The sequence below is a fragment of the Lithobates pipiens genome, unplaced genomic scaffold (assembly GCF_037356315.1).
Source record: "Lithobates pipiens isolate NorthernLeopardFrog02 unplaced genomic scaffold, aLitPip1_a1.2 Scaffold_28, whole genome shotgun sequence".
NCBI lineage: Eukaryota > Metazoa > Chordata > Amphibia > Anura > Ranidae > Lithobates > Lithobates pipiens.
The window spans coordinates 142169721-142185416 of NW_027507789.1; the positions used below are offsets into that span (position 1 = coordinate 142169721).

The following is a 15696-nucleotide window of genomic DNA, read 5'->3' on the forward strand; positions in this document are numbered from 1 at the left end:
CCAAATTGAATACAGACATTCTCCCCATTTTGGACCTAATATCTCTAAACCGATTTTTGTGTGTATCTATATATCATATAATCTACAAGATCTGTCATTGCACTCAAAACAAGGGAACTTCTGGTATCTGTGGACATCAAAAATGCCTATCTTAACATTATTATCTTTCCTGCACACCAACACTTTCTAGGCTTTGCTGTGGGGATTGACAATTTCTAAATGTCTCCCTACCATTTCAGCTCTCCTCTGCACCAAGAGTCTTCACAAAGGTGCTTGCTTTTCTCCTGACCTTGTGCAGATCTCAAGGCATCCAGATCCCACAGCCATTGACCTGTCTTCCAACATCCAAAAAACAATCCAGTTCCTTTAAACTTTTGGGTGGCTGATGAACTTTAAGAAGTCTGCTTTGCAGCCTTCCTGTCACCTGGAAAACTTGAAGCTGATCCTGGACATGGCCCAAGGAAAAATTCTCCTTCTCCAGGAAACTGTTATTTCTTTGAGGTCCACCCAGGCATCCCTCAACTTGTTCTGGCCTCATGGTGGCATCTTTTGCTGTTCCCTTTGCTCAGTTCCACTCAAGATCTTTAAAGCTCAACTTTCTCATAATCCCTTCTCTGGATCACCCACTACTGCTACTCAGCCAGGAAAAATTTCTATGGCATGTTGGATTTCCATCTCAAAGATAGAAATCTGAAAAATTGCTTCTTCCCCCCTCCCTGGGAGGTTGTAACAACAATGCAAGTCTGAAGGGCTGGGACAGGGCCTAACACTTCCTGGCTGTACAAGGAACTTCGTTCCGACAGGAGTTGAGGTTCCTCATCAATATTCTGGAACTGATAGCTATAAGACACTCTCCTACACTGGACCTCTCTCCTTCATGGTCACCCAGTCAGGGTGAATTCAAACAATCTCATAGCTTTGGCCTACATAAACCATCAAGGGGGTTCCAGAAGTTAGGCAGACATGAATGAATTGCCTCCAGTCACCGAACAGTAAAAAAACACACTTTTAAAGCTAACAATATTCCCCAATTTTTTTTATATTATAGGGTGCCACAAGAGTAATCTGAGTAAATATAAGGTGTGTAAGTTCATTTCTCAGGGCCAAAAAAACCTTTGCCAGCAGAGATGGATGTTTTTTTCCATATAAAACAGTTAATTTGCTGTAGCACCCAATTTCTCATGTACGGGTTGAGGTGCCCTTGTGGTTTTCTCTATGTAGGTAGGACGGTGCGAGCCATGCGCATCCGCTTTGGCGAGCACCGTAGATGTATAGAGCAAAAATAGATAAGCACAGTGTTCCACACCATTTTAAACATATACAGTACAGATGTCTTGGAACTGTTTGGCATAGTTTATATCAATGTCAATTCCAAAAGGTGAAAGGTTTATCCATTTATGTAAGCTGGAATCCTTCTAGATATTTACTTTAAATTGTATGACGCCTGAGGGGCGTTAGAGATAGGTACTTATTATTAATAAAAGTGTTTATTATGATAAGAAGTTGGGGTCCTTTAATTAATTAACTGTTATAATCAATTTTATATTAAAATGAATTGAATCCAAATGTATTATAGTTTTAAACAATAATAATCTAATTTTAAAACATATATACGAATTAATACCATTATATTTGATTATGGATGAGTGTAAAAGATCAAATGGGCTTTCTTTAATGTGTTTTTTTTTTTTGTAAAATGTGTTTGTTCTCGATGTGATTTATTTTAATATGAGTTGTACTGTTGACAATATTACTGCACTCGTGATCTTATTTTTAATGTTTTTGGCAGTGTATGTGATCATTTCATTAATTTTGAAATGAATTCGCAAAGAAAAATGTATTTTAGGGTGGCTTGCTGATTACCTTTCCTTTTTTTTTTATTGTATTTTTATTGAGCAAAGTTTTCACAATATACAAGAACATACATAACTGACAATGGATAATTATTGGCTGAAATATAGCATGTTTAACAAAAGGGTAGGACATCGGGATGACTGAAAATAAAAATAAATAATTACCAAATAAATAAAAATAAAAGCAAGTGGCCATTATGTAAAACATAATGTAGAAAGTGGGGTTTGGACTCATAGCTTCAATAACATGACGACTGTCTGACAAAGGAGGGCTTCGTACCGATATAGTTTTTCTCAAGAGAGAGGGTGGGCTTTGAATATCTGCCAGGCCAGTAAGAGCATGGAACAAAGTAAGGTACACTGGCGAGATTTGAAAGGTTTGGCGAGATTCCCCCCCCCCAGGCGTCCCAGGGGGCCCAAATCTCGCCAAACCTGTCAATCCTATCCTCCACCATAGTCGTCATATGTTCCATTCTGCGTATGTCCTTGATGCTTTGTATCAGCTGAGTTTGGGTTGGGGGCTGAGTAGATAACCAGTTAGAGGGTATAACTCTTTTGGCTGCAAGCAGAACATATGAGGCTAGTTTGTTTGCTGTATTTCCCAACTCCGGGATGGGAAGGCCTAGGAGAAGGTGGATAGGATCCAATAGGATGAAGGTGGCGAAAATCTGTTGGCGCTTTCGTGATACCATGGACCAGAAAGGAATGATCAAAGCACATTGCCAGAAGATATGATAATGTGATCCTTTAATTTTCCCTCATCTCCAGCACATGGGAGAGAGAGGAGTCATATTAATGAATAACCTCAGGGGTCTTGTACCGGAACATTAAAACTTTATATGCTGTCTCTCTCTGTGCCACGCATCTTGAAATTTTAGAAGTCGAGGACCAAATTCTGGACCACTGTGGGATGGTTATTTGTTGTTGTGTGAGCTGTGACCATTTGTACATGTAGGAATGGGAATGAGCAGTGAGAGATGACTTCTCCTGGAGTATGTGGTATATACTAGAAATGAGCTGTGTTTGGCAGGGGCTTTGGGAGCAGAGCAGCTCAAAGGGCGTTGGTTTGGTGAGAGTGAGAGAGTGTCGAAAAATAATGGGTTATCTGGAGGTACGAATACCTCAAGTGTTCTGGGATTTGGCTTTTGGATTGAAGGGCCGGAAATGTTTTAATTTTACGAATGACCGGGTGAACGAAGTGGCGAAGTTGGAACAGTCCCTCTCTTGCCCAGGGGAACATACAAACATTCGAGAGACTGTCAGGAATTAAGGGGTTGAAGAGCATGTTAGAAAGGGGGGGACATGGGGACGATAGTGCAAATTTGGAAAGGCAGGAACGCCACAGTCTGAGCGTGAACAACATGGGACCCATGCATAGGCCCAGAAGCCTGAGGTCCACCGTTGTCCCAGGGGACCACACTAAGGAGCATGGATGGGTCGGAAAGAGGGAGCCCATCTCTATCTCTGTCCAGCGATTTGGGGGTCTGAGACAGGACCAAGACACCACCGTTTGCAGATGAGAGGCCAGATAATTTTTGTAGATGTCTGGAGCTCCCATGCCCCCTTGATCCTTGGGGGAAAAAATAACCAAACTGGCCACTCTATGGGCCCTGCCATTCCAAATGAATTTAAGGAACCGCTGCTTAAGTATCTTTATCTGTGTCATTGGGATGGGGACTGGTAGAGTTTCAAAATAATATAGCAATTCCGGCATGATTGACATTTTTAGCACATTAATTCTGCCTATCCATGACATAGGGAGGGAAGTCCATTGGGATAACATATTATTGATAGACCTAAACAGTGGGAGATAATTGGTCGAATAGAGGGATGAGTAACATGTCGTAAGCTGAACCCCAAGGTATTTGAGGGATGATGTGCACCAGCGGTAGGAGTATGTACTTTTCAGTTTCAGGAGTTCATCCAAGGGTATATGGAGGGGGAGGGCTTCTGTTTTTGCAGTGTTGACCTTATAGCCTGATATTGAACTAAATTGAGAGAGTAGGACATGCAAGGAAGGAAATATGAGTTTTTTTCAGGGTGAGGAGGACATCGTCTGCAAATATGGATATTTTATACTCCCTTTGCCGCATATGGACCCCCTTGATGTCAGGGTGGGATCTGATAGCCTCTGCCAGGGGTTCTAAGCATAATATAAAGAGGAGCGGGGAAAGAGGGCAACCTTGCCTAGTCCCGTTTTGTCATAGGGAATGATTGGGAAGTGAAGGAAACTAGGCGGACCTGAGAGGAGGGGTTAGAGTATAGGGATTCCAGAGAGGAGAGGAAGGGTCCGTGTAGGCCAAATTTAGTAAGGGTTGCGAACATGTAGGGCCAGCTTAATCTGTCAAATGCCTTTTGGGCATCTAGGCTAAGAATCACGTAGCCCACCTGGTCTCAGTCTTATTAGCTTCCTCAGGAATTGGGATAAATGGTTGGCGAGGATTTTTGTAAATTTAAAAGGGCTATAGGCATGTAATTGTCTGGTAGGGTCGGGTCTTTGTTCTGTTTTGGTATGACCGTGATGTAGGAGTGGAGGAATGGTTGGTGGGGGAGTTTTCCTTGAAGAAGCGAATTATACAGGAACACTAGGTGTGGTGGCAGAATTGGGAGGAAGTTCTTATAGTAGGAATATGGGAGTCCATCTGGGCCTGGAGCTTTGTGAGAAGGAAGGGACTTGACGGTGCTAGCTATTTCGTCTTCTGTAATGGGCGCGTTTAGTGTTTGCATTTCCGAGTCTGACAGCTTAGGGAGCTTCAATTCTGACATGAACTCCTCGGAAGCAGCCTCATCAAATGGAGGGTGATGTGTGGGGGTTAGACAATTATAGAGTTTGTTATAGAATTTGCCGAATACCCGGGTCATGGTCTGTGGGCAGAAAGTGGGGGTCCCATCAGGGAGTTCGATGTGTTCTGGGAAGGCGTGAAAGGACCTTGGGTTGAGTCTAGAGACCAGCATCCTGTGGGGCTTATTCGAAAACTCATAGAACTTTTGTTTAGCCCACAGGAGCGATTTATCTATGTTTGACATGTTTAGGGATTTTATGCGGTGTCTTAGACCAGTTACCGTGCTTAGCCGGCCCACCGTGGGGGAGCGAAGTAAAGCTTGTTCTGCATCTTGAAGCTCTGGCAATAGAGAGGATTTCAAGAGAGCTGCATCCCTCTTTTTTTGTAAAACGAGGGCAATACATTGTCCCCGAAAAAAGGCCTTGTGGGCCTCCCAGAGGGTGGAGGGGCTGGGCATGGAACCTTTGTTCAGGAGGAAATATTCAGTTAGGGCCGTCTCGAGTTTAGTGTTAGTTTCAGGGTGCTTGAGCAGGGATTCATTGAGTCTCCAGTGACATTTCCTGAGGAAATCGGCTGAAAGGCTTAAGTCTAGGGTCAAGGGAGCATGGTCCAACCAGGTTATTGCACTCAGTTCGGACGACACTGTGTGGGATATCAAGGGGGCAGTAATAAAAAGTAGTCCAATCTGGAGAACATCTTATGAGGGGGGGGAGTAGAATGAAAATTGCCGACCTGAGGGATGCTTTATCCGCCATGCGTCAAACATGTGATGTGTGCGGATCAGTTTTCGGAAGGAGGTTGCCAGGTAGTGCGAGGCAGGGGGTGAGGTCATGTTGAATAGAGATTTACTGTCTCATGCGGGAGAGAGCACAGCATTAAAGTCACCCCTATTACAGTAAAGGGGGAGGAGAGCTTCTGTAGGTGCTCTCAAGCGTCTGTGAGAAATTTAACCTGACCTGTTGGTTTGGGGGCATAGACGTTCATGATCATCATAGGGTTAGACAAATATGATCCCTGCAGTATTATATAACGACCATGAGGGTCCAAGTGGGATGACCTAACCTGGATAGGACATGAGCGTCTTATTAAAATTGCTACCCCCGCTTTACCAGAGGGGTCCGATGCCACATAGGACAATTGGAAATGTTTAGATTTGTAGCACATTCGAATGTGATGACGTACGACCAGACCAAAATAAGGAAGTTCATAGCCAGTAGCCAATAGCTGACCTAGCATCAGTTTTCGTCCGTTGGACTAGCACACAGACGAGCGGATTTTTCGACCGGACTCGAGTCCGTCGGCAAGATTTAAAACATGTTTTATTTCTAGGTCCGTCTGACTTTTGGGAAAGAAAAGTCCGCTGGAGCCCACACACGATCGAATTGTCCGACAAATTCTGGTCCACCGGACCTAGTCCGTCAAAGTCTAATTGTGTGTACGTGGCATTAGGTGTGTGCAGGATATAAATCGCCATCTTGCAATACTTCTTAAGTGCCCTTAATTAATCCTATAAGATGGAGATCAGGCACAAACAGTTCTTGATAATTCCAACAGTCTGACTTTCATGCAACTTGGGGGCCATAGACTGCAATGTTATCCTCCAAAAGTTGTATAAAAGTCGTACCTGAATATTTTACATGCAACGGTGGTGCAACAGTGTGTCTGACTTTGCAGAGAGACAAAAAGTCGCATCCAAGTCACACCCACCCAAAGTTGCACTCCAAAGTTGCACTACTGTCTGTGAATAGAGCCTTACAAAGAGACTAATGGTCCAGAGAGCCAAACCCTCCTTCCTCCCCAAAGTAGTCTCTTTTCACTTCAATGAGGACATTGTCCTCCCTTTTCTATTTTCTGCTCTGAGATCTCAGTGCACTGCCAGGATGCCTAGCTGCAACATCTTCCTCGAGCATTGTCCCACATGAAGGCCATGGGCAGCACAGTGGCTAAGTGAATTGAATGTCCGCCTAGCAGGTTGCTGGTTTGATTTCCAACCACAACTCTACCTGCCTGGCGTTTGCATGTTCTTCCTGTGCCTGTGTTTCCTCCGGGTACTCCCACACTCCAAAGACATGTTGTTAAGTTAATTGTCTCCTTCTAATTTTGCCCTAGTATGTGGATATATGAATGTGGACATCTTTTTGTAAGGTCTTCTGTTCATGCTTTTTTTTAAATGCTGGATGTTCAGGCCTCTGCTAAGGTGAGTTTTCAGCAGCAAGGTGCTTCAAGTTATGATCTAAGTGCTTAGAGTGCGTTGACCCTTCCTTTTTGGAAGCTTTTCAGGTTGGCTGATCTCTATCATTGCAACTAAGGCTGTACCTGGACCCCCCTGTGAAGAAATGAGCCTGTAATGTGCCTTTGTGCCAGGGATTCTGTTTTAGGCGCTTACTTGGGTGAATATGTTGAAATGTGTTGTCAGCTACAGAGAGCTTTATAGATCCAGGGCCATTGTGCACCCATCTGTTGGAACCCTGTTCCCGAAGACACTGCCTGCCAGGGGGGTGATGACTGGCAAGAGCAGTATAATATCTGGATTCCTGCTAATCTATCTATAGATGTACCAGTGGGGAGTGCTGCAGGGCCCTGCTAGTCTACAGCTGCAGTGCTTTTTCCCACATATCACAGGGAGCCTATATTGGTGCTTATATTCCTGGTTTTCCCTTATGCCGCGTATGCACGACCGGTTTTCCCGTCGGAATAAACTCCAAAAGGTTTTTCCGACAGATTTCCGCTGACACTGTTGTGCTTACATACGATTACACCAAAGTCCGATCATTAAGAACGCAGTGACGTACAGCACGTATGACGGGACTAGAAAAAGGAAGTTCAATACCCAGTGCGCCACCATTTGGGATCCTTCTGCTGATCTCGTGTTAGTAGAAGTTTGGTTAGAGACAATTCGCGCTTTTCAGACACCAGCTTATTCCGATAGTTTTAATATCTAGAATTTTCTTTATTGCTTGCTTTTCTTTTTGGCTGTCTCCTAGGTTCTCCTAGTGAGCTTGTAGTGTCAAGTGGATTTTCCTTTAGTAAATAAGGCCCATTGTCACTGTAAACACAAAAATACTTACTAAATTGGTATTGTGCATTGAAAGATGAAGCCACACATTGTTGTATTTCAAAATGTTTACTCTGTGCACATTCACACATATGCGTTTAGAAAATTTGTTAAAATTGTTTTTCTCTTATATTCATCGACCGACACAGCTCCTCTCATAACCATTGGGTTGTTATGCCCTATTACTAGGACATACTAGGCATTAGTTGTAATACAACACTCAGAACTCTTAGTTCCGCCCAGGGGGCGGTCTCTTGGGCAACAACCCTCCAGCCTGCCATGCAGTCATCAGTTTTATTTTGCCTAGTGAAGAAGAAGGATCTAGGAACCCTGCGGGCCCATTGGTCTGTGTTTTTTTCTGAAGAAGCATGACTTTTTGTGCAAGATGATAGATCCGGTGATCTGCTATCAACAGCCGGCTGGGTGACAGGCTGGATACTCTTATCCTTGTAGTCTCCCCAGTCAGGCCCTCGAGCGTGTGCAGGCCGCAGCTACGCGATAGGCAGGCCATGATGAAACCTCAGCTCCAGAGGTGGTCAGTGAGCTTTTATGCTCCGGGGCATACATATGACCGGGCTACTGATGTCTGCGTCACAGTATGCCGGGCCAGCTGCCACCCTGTACTGATCAGTGAGTGGGTCTGTGATGGAATGTCTCCCAGCTCTTCAGGACTGGTAAGTACAGCTCTTCCTGCCTCTATGGGGCTGAGCAGCTGGGTATTCCCTGGGAGGTCGATTCGGGGGTCCCTCACCTCCCTCTCTTCTCTCCCTGTCCCTATCTTCCCTCCCCCCTTTCCTGGGGGGATGCTGCGTGTGGCTGCTGAGCACTGTGTCTTTGCAGGGGCTGTCCGGGGGGGCTCTTACCGGGCGGGGGGGTTGTGCTGACTACAGTAGCTGTGTCCTGTTCTTCATGCCCCTGGAAGGTGTGTGAGAGGGTTTGCTGATGTCCTGAACAGTGCTGTGCTCACTGCCATTGTTTTTTCCCTGTACCTCATGGAGCTACTTTGGCGGCCATTTTAGGTGTGGGCAAGGGCAGCATGGTCTCCTGGGCTTCAGCGCCCATTTTCCTGGTGATTTCCTATACAGGACACTGGTGGCCATTCTCTTGAAGCCTAAACAGGTTTTTCAGTGTTCTCTAATGGCAGCATGTGCTCCTGTGTTCTCACAGCCTATTTCCCTGTGTTTTATGTCCTTGTACTGTACGCTGGGCGGCCATTTTCTTGAAGCCTGAGCACATTTCAGAGCGTTTTTAGCGCCATTTGCAGCTGATTTCACAGACACAGCACTATTTCCTCTGCACCTGGGAGCCAACAGGGACTACAGGCACTACTTGTTGGACAGCACAGAACTCCTCAGGGTGGTGAGTCCAGCGGGAAAAAGCCCCTCAGCCAGCGGCCGTAAGGAGGGTGGGACTGTTACTGTCCTAAGCCCCCTTCGGGTGCCAGACAGGGTAGGGTCAGCATGGCTTCAGAAAATAGTGTTTCTTCACCCCAACGGCAGTAGCCAATGCATTCGTTGCCAAGATGGAGGTGACATGTGGGAAAAAGGGTGCAAAAAAAGCGGCTCCTGCCCCCCCCCCATCCTCTGGGAAGAGCTCTGATGCAGATTCGGGTCCTGCTGAGGCTGGTGACCCCTGTTCTGTCCTGACCAGATGACACTGACCAGGACTGGTCGGACAGTGAGGATGAGTCCCCGCCCGGGTCTGTGCGCGACAAAGCGCTTGTTAGAGCACTTATCACAGCTGTGCATGATACCCTGAAGATTCAGGAGCCAGCAGAACCCTCTGCTGATGTAGCGGTCACTTTTGGGTCCCGCAAGCCAGCACGTTCACCTAAGGTGTTCCCGTAGCTGACTTATTTTGACAAGTTCATTTACAAGGAATGGGGTCGCCCGCAATGGACCTTTTCGGTCCCCAAATCCATGGCGGTGCGTTACCCCTTTGAGGAAAGCCTTCTCAAGAAGTGGTCGGATCCTCCGGTCATGGACCCCCAGTATCCAGGTTAAATAAAGTAACCACGAACCCGGTAGAGGGGACTCCTGCATTTAAGGATCCCACGGACAGGAAGGCTGAGGCAGTGGCTGGTTCCTGGTTTACGGTTGTGGGGTCAGCCGTGCGACCAGTACTGGCATCCGCACTTGTGTCGCAGACACTGAGTGGGCAAAACTGTTGCACCCCGAATTGGGAGAACAACAGGCTTCTCCTGTCTGCGTGGAATTAGCAGACCAACTAGTGCAAGGCCTTGAGTACGTTTGTGACATGGCCCTGGATACTCTCCCTCTGTTATCCAGGGCTTCAGTGTCAGCAGCGGTGCTGAGGCACCTGATTTGGCTAAAATGCTGGTCTGCTGACCAGGCATCCAAAAAAGCTCTGACGGATCTTCCCTTCCTTGGCGACTGGCTCTTTGGAGCCTCTTTGGATGACATTATTAAAAATGCCACTGGTGGTAGGAGTACCCTACTCCCACAGGCCAGGAAGGCTAAGGAGCCACGCCGTAGGCAAGGGCCCTCTTTTTCCGCTCACAAACTGCTTTTTTGTCCGCCCGGAGCTTCGGCTAAACGTCCCCAGCCCGACAGGATGACCAAGGATGGACAAAAATGTCCCTGGAACCACAAGCCTAACAAGCCTGCAACCAAAAGTGCTACCACATGAAGGTTTGCCCCCACCCATGTCTCAGGTGGGGGGTCACCTTTGGGAGTTTGCAGCCTGGTGGTCCTCTTGTCAATCCGACCAATGGGTCTGCAATCTGGTTTCTCTCTTGGCCACCAAACAGATTCTTCCCCTCCAGCATACCCATATCCCCAGCTCGCCGGGAGGCCCTCTTGGGGGCAGTAAGGGACCTGCTGAGTCGCGGGGTGGTTGTACCGGTTCCAGAATCAGAACGTTTCCAGGGATTCTATTCAAATATGTTTGTAGTTCCCAAGAAGGAAGGGGTACGTCCAATTTTTTACCTAAAAGCCCTCAATCACTTTGTGAAAGTGCAGAGGTTCAGAATGGAATCAGTTCACTCAGTAGACGCTGCACTCCATCAAGGGGACTCCCTGGCGTCCTTAGACATCCAGAATGCGTACCTGCACATACCCATATGCCTTCGGCATCAAAAGTTTTTGCGATTTGCAGTCGGGGAAGCCCACTACCAGTTTGTGGCTCTTCCTTTTGGTCTGGCATCAGCCCCCCAAGTCTTTACCAAAGTATTGGCTCCAGTTTTGGCTTTGCTGCGGCAACGCGGGATCGCGATTGTGGGTTACCTCGACTATCTCCTCCTGAGTGCATCTTCTGCCTCAGAATTAGAGGAGGATGTGGCGATCACCATGCAGACCCTGCAAGATTTTGGGTGGCTGTTGAATCTAAAGAAGTCAGTTTGGTACCGACCCAGCATCTGGAGTACCTAGGCTTGCTGCGAGACTCCATGGAAGCAAGAGTTTTTCTCCCTTCAGACAAACTGCAGACTCTCAGATCCGCAGTAAAACTGCTGTCGCTCCACTTCTGCATGCGTGTCCTGGAACTCATGGTGGCCTCCTTCGAGGCAGTACCATATGCCCAGTTCCACACCAGAGTACTGCAGAAGGAGATTTTGACAAAATGGGACAAATCTCAGTGTCCCTGGACAAAGGTCCCCGGTGATTCAGTCCGGGAAGTCATTCCTACCTCTGAGGTGGACAGTGATCACAATGGATGCCAGCCTATCCGGCTGGGGTGGAGTGATGGGGGTTCAGTTGTCTCAGGGCCTTTGGTTGGCGGAAGAATCCAAGTTGCCGATCAATCTGCTCAAACTAAGAGCGATCAGGCTGTGCCTCTCCACATGGTCGATGAGACTTCAGGGGCGTCCGATCAGGATCCAGTCAGACAACGCCACGGCCGTGACATACGTCAATCGCCAAGGGGGAACAAGAAGCTCAGCTGCCGCACGGGAGGTCGCTCACATACTTCGGTGGGCAGAGCGACACATACCGGTCCTGTCGGCCATTTACATCCCGGGAGTGGAGAACTGGCAGGCAGACTGAGTCTCCAGATGCTGGACCCAGAAGAATGGGCGTTGCATCCAGAGGTATTGAGGCTTCTGTGCCTGAGGTGGGGCACACCAGACGTGGATTTTCTGGCTTCCCGTCTCAATCTGAAGGTGCCGAGATTCGTGTCCAGGACAAGAGATCCGTGGGCAGACACGCCAGACGTGCTGGTGGCTCCGTGGGATCAGTACCAGCTGATCCTCGCCTTTTCTCCACTAAAAAGGTTACCACGTCTGCTTCGCAGAGTGGGTGTCGGGGGGATTCCAGTTTTTTGTGTTGACTGTACTTCACTTGCATGCTCCACTTTCTCAGGGCACATTCAGCCCTCATTTCCTTCCCATCATCTCCCCTACACCTACATTAAATTTACAATCCTCTGGGCCTTACCTGTGATCCTTGCTGCCTTCTAGTGACCTGACCGGAGACAGCATTATTACTTCCTACTCTGGCAGCAATTTTGTGAATGCACTTGTGGGCAATCTCTCAGTTTATACAATAATTTTGGTGGGTCATAATTGCAAGGGCAGCAGTCCTGGGGGTCTGACTAGCTTATGACCTGCTGTGTCAGGTCACCTGAGACCAGGTGACAGATGCACTCCATAGGAGTCGGAAGTGCACCGTTAGGTAGTGGACATTAGGACTGACTGCTGCGGATTGTACCCAGGGAGATTCAGGACATAGGTCTACAGGATCACAAACACAGATCCCAATGGGAGCTGGAGCATAGATTCCCCAGGGCGCGGAGTCAAAGAGCCAGCAGGTGTTCGCCAGAGCCTCCAGAGGTGAGGATGGACTTCGCTGCAGTCTTTCTCCAGGTCGTGGCCGCTAGGGTCTCACAGCTCACGCTCACGCTCACAGTATACTACAGGAGAAGGAAGCAGCAGGCTGGGACGACAAGGATAGTAAGGGGATAAGGCAGAGGTCAGGGCAACTAGCAGACAGGAACAACAGAGTACACGCCAAAGGTTCAGGGTCACAGGCAGACAGGGATGGTTGGGGACATGCCAAAAGTTCAAGGCCACAAGCAGACAGCAATCATTGAGAACACACCAAGGTCGGTAATAGAGACAAACTTAGAGCACACGGCAAGCAGGAAACAGGAAGCCAAACACACAATGGATACACAATGGTTGATCAGCACCGCTGGCTTGCAGTGCACAGGTTAATATAGGGTTCCCTGATAGGGCCTGGGGTGAAGCCATGCTTAGAGGAGAGGTTATAAAAACCACCAGGTGGAAGTGGCTGGCCTCCTAGTCAGAACACATGAGGGGAGGTAAGCAAACAGAGGAAGATCACTGCATAACCATGACAGTACCCTCCCTCTTACGAGGCCTCCTCCTCCCCCGCCTGGGTCCAGGCTTAAAGGGAAACTCCAGATGGAACCTCCTCAACAGACGAGGAGAAAAGACTTCAGATGCAGTGATCCAAGACCTCTTCTCAGGGCCAAACCCTTTCCAATGTACGAGGTACTGAAGAATGCCTTTACGGAGCCTGGAATCCAAAACTTGACTAACCTCGTATTTTATATTGTCCTCCGAGACCGGAACCGAGGTAGGGAGAGGACGAGAGGACTAAAGGCTTTTTAGGAATGGGTATGGGCATGAGAAGATCAGGAGTCTGAGCAGGGTCCCCCAGACCCTTAAAGATGAGCTGGACATCCAGCACAGGACCACCAGACTGGGAAGAGGTCAGTGGATCCCTGAGGTCAGGTTGGTTAGAAGGTGACATGTCACAAGAGTCAAGCTGGATAGCTGAAACACAAACAGAATGCAGAGAGCCCTAAAAAAAAGATTGAAAACCCCACCTGGCCGAATGAGGCAGTCTATCCAAAGAATGGATTTAGCCTCTTAAACGGGTTTGAACGGACATAGTAGCAGTAGGGTGAGGCCAGGTTACAGAAGGTCCTGAACAAGAAGCAGGAAGCTCATTGGGCATGGGCTGGACTGGCATAACTGGTGCAGAGGCCGACTGAATAGTATTGTCAGGTGTATCGACCATCTCAATCGCATCACAGGGCATAGCGACTGTGGAACTTGCGTCCAAGGGAGATTAGGAACAGGAAAAGGTAAATGGCCATGCAAACTGGAGTGAATGATCGACTCAGGTTCACAGGTGGGCCGCTCATCCAGAGTACCACATGACCCAGAGAGTGCACCAGTCCGACTATTGCAGGACACATCCCAGAGATCGCTATATACAGCGGGAAGAGCAGAAGATACTGGGATGGTGGCAACAGGAAGTTTCTCTTTTGGCGTACCCTTGAGTAGGCAGGAAAAGGAACAGGAGGAACCCCAAGCCAGGATCTGTCCAGCAGACCAGTCAACATGTGGAGAATGGAGCCGTAACCAAGGAAGACCTAATATGATAGGAGATGAAGCCTTAGGTAAGACAAGGAAGGATATCCACTCCTGGTAGAGTGTCCCTACTGACATCTTAACAGGAAGGGTCTGGAAGCAGATAGGGCCCCCTGGGAGAACAGTGCCATCAATCGCCAAGACCACCAATGGCGTTGTAAGGGGCAAAAGGGTAAGTCTCATGGGAGGATGCAGTTTCCCAATCCATGAAATTGGCAGCGGCTCTGGAATCCAGATGTGCTGAGACCGAACGAGAGGAAGCACCGTCATGAAGCAACACAGAAAGGAGAAGACGAGAAGGTGAAGGTGATATTTCAGGGTCTAATACTCCACCTTCCAGATGTATTAGCCCTGAGCGTTTTTCCGGACGCAGAGAACAAGTGTCAAGGAAATGACCTTTGGCCCCACAATAGAGGCATAGGCCCAGAGTTCTGCGCCTATCGCATTCTTCGGGAGATAACTTTGTCCGGCCCAACTGCATAGGTTCCTCAGCAGGCAGGGGGTGCTCCTTGGATCGAAGAGAAGGGACTGGGAGCTCAGGCTTCCTAAAGAACAGGGAGTGCTGGCTTCTTTTTTCCAGGGCCCTCTCCTGAAAGCGAATATCGATCTGGTTACACAAGGTGATGACACTGTCCAGAGCAGCAGGAAAGGATCTTCCCGCTAATTCATCCTTCACTCTATCAGAGAGGCCGTGTAAAAAGGTTGCAACTAGGGCCTCATTATTCCAGCTCAATTCAGCTGTGAGGATACGGGACTGAAGAGCATACTGTCCCACAGAAGCGCACTCTTGAAGGAGACGTAAAAGAGCGCTAGCCGCTGAGGAGACACGACCCGGTTCCTCTAAGATATTCCAAAAAAGTTTCAAGAAATCAGACAGGCTAGAAACCACTGGATCATTCAGTTCCCACAGAGGGGCAGCCCAAGCTAGCGCCTCGCCGAACAGGAGGGATATAATATATGCTACTTTTGCCCAATCAGACAGGAAGTTTTGGGGCTGAAGTTCAAAATGAATTGTGCACTGGCTAAGGAACCCCCTGCAAGCCTTGGAATCCCCAGAGAAACGGGCCGGAACTGGTAGTTGTAATGAATGTGTGGCTGTGACTGATGCGATAGGTGCCGCAGCAGATAGCGGTTGAGGTTGTTGAACCGGGGGTCCTAATGAGGCCTGAACCTGTTCAAAACGGGATGCCAAATCCTGAAGAAATCGCATCACCTGGGTCTGATGCGCTTCTTGGGTCTTAAGTCTGCGAACTAAGCCCTGCAATGGATCATCTGTGGATAGCGGCACATCAGCTGGGTTCAAGGCTGATCAAACTGTCACGTCACCTGAGACCAGGTGTCAGATGCACTCCGTAGGAGTCGGAAGTGCACCGCTAGGTAGTGGACCTTAGGACTGACTGCGGCAGATTGTACCCAGGGAGATTCAGGACACAGGTCTACAGGATCACTAACACAGATCCCAAAGGGGAGCTGGAGCATAGATTCCCCAGGGCACGGAGTCTAAGAGCCAGCAGGTGTTCGCCAGTGCCTCCAGAGGTGAGGGTGGACTTCGCTGCAGTCTGGCTCCAGGTCACGGCCCCTAGGGTCTCACAGCTCACGCTCACCGCAGACTACAGGAGAAGGAAGCAGCAGGCTGGGACGACAAGG

General features: G+C 48.2%; 1 protein-coding gene across 1 annotated transcript in view; it reads left to right on the forward strand.

Annotated features, from left to right (window-relative positions):
- GAA (alpha glucosidase) overlaps positions 1-15696 on the forward strand; it is a 215772-nt gene that overhangs the window by 83493 nt on the left and 116583 nt on the right. The window lies entirely within an intron of this gene.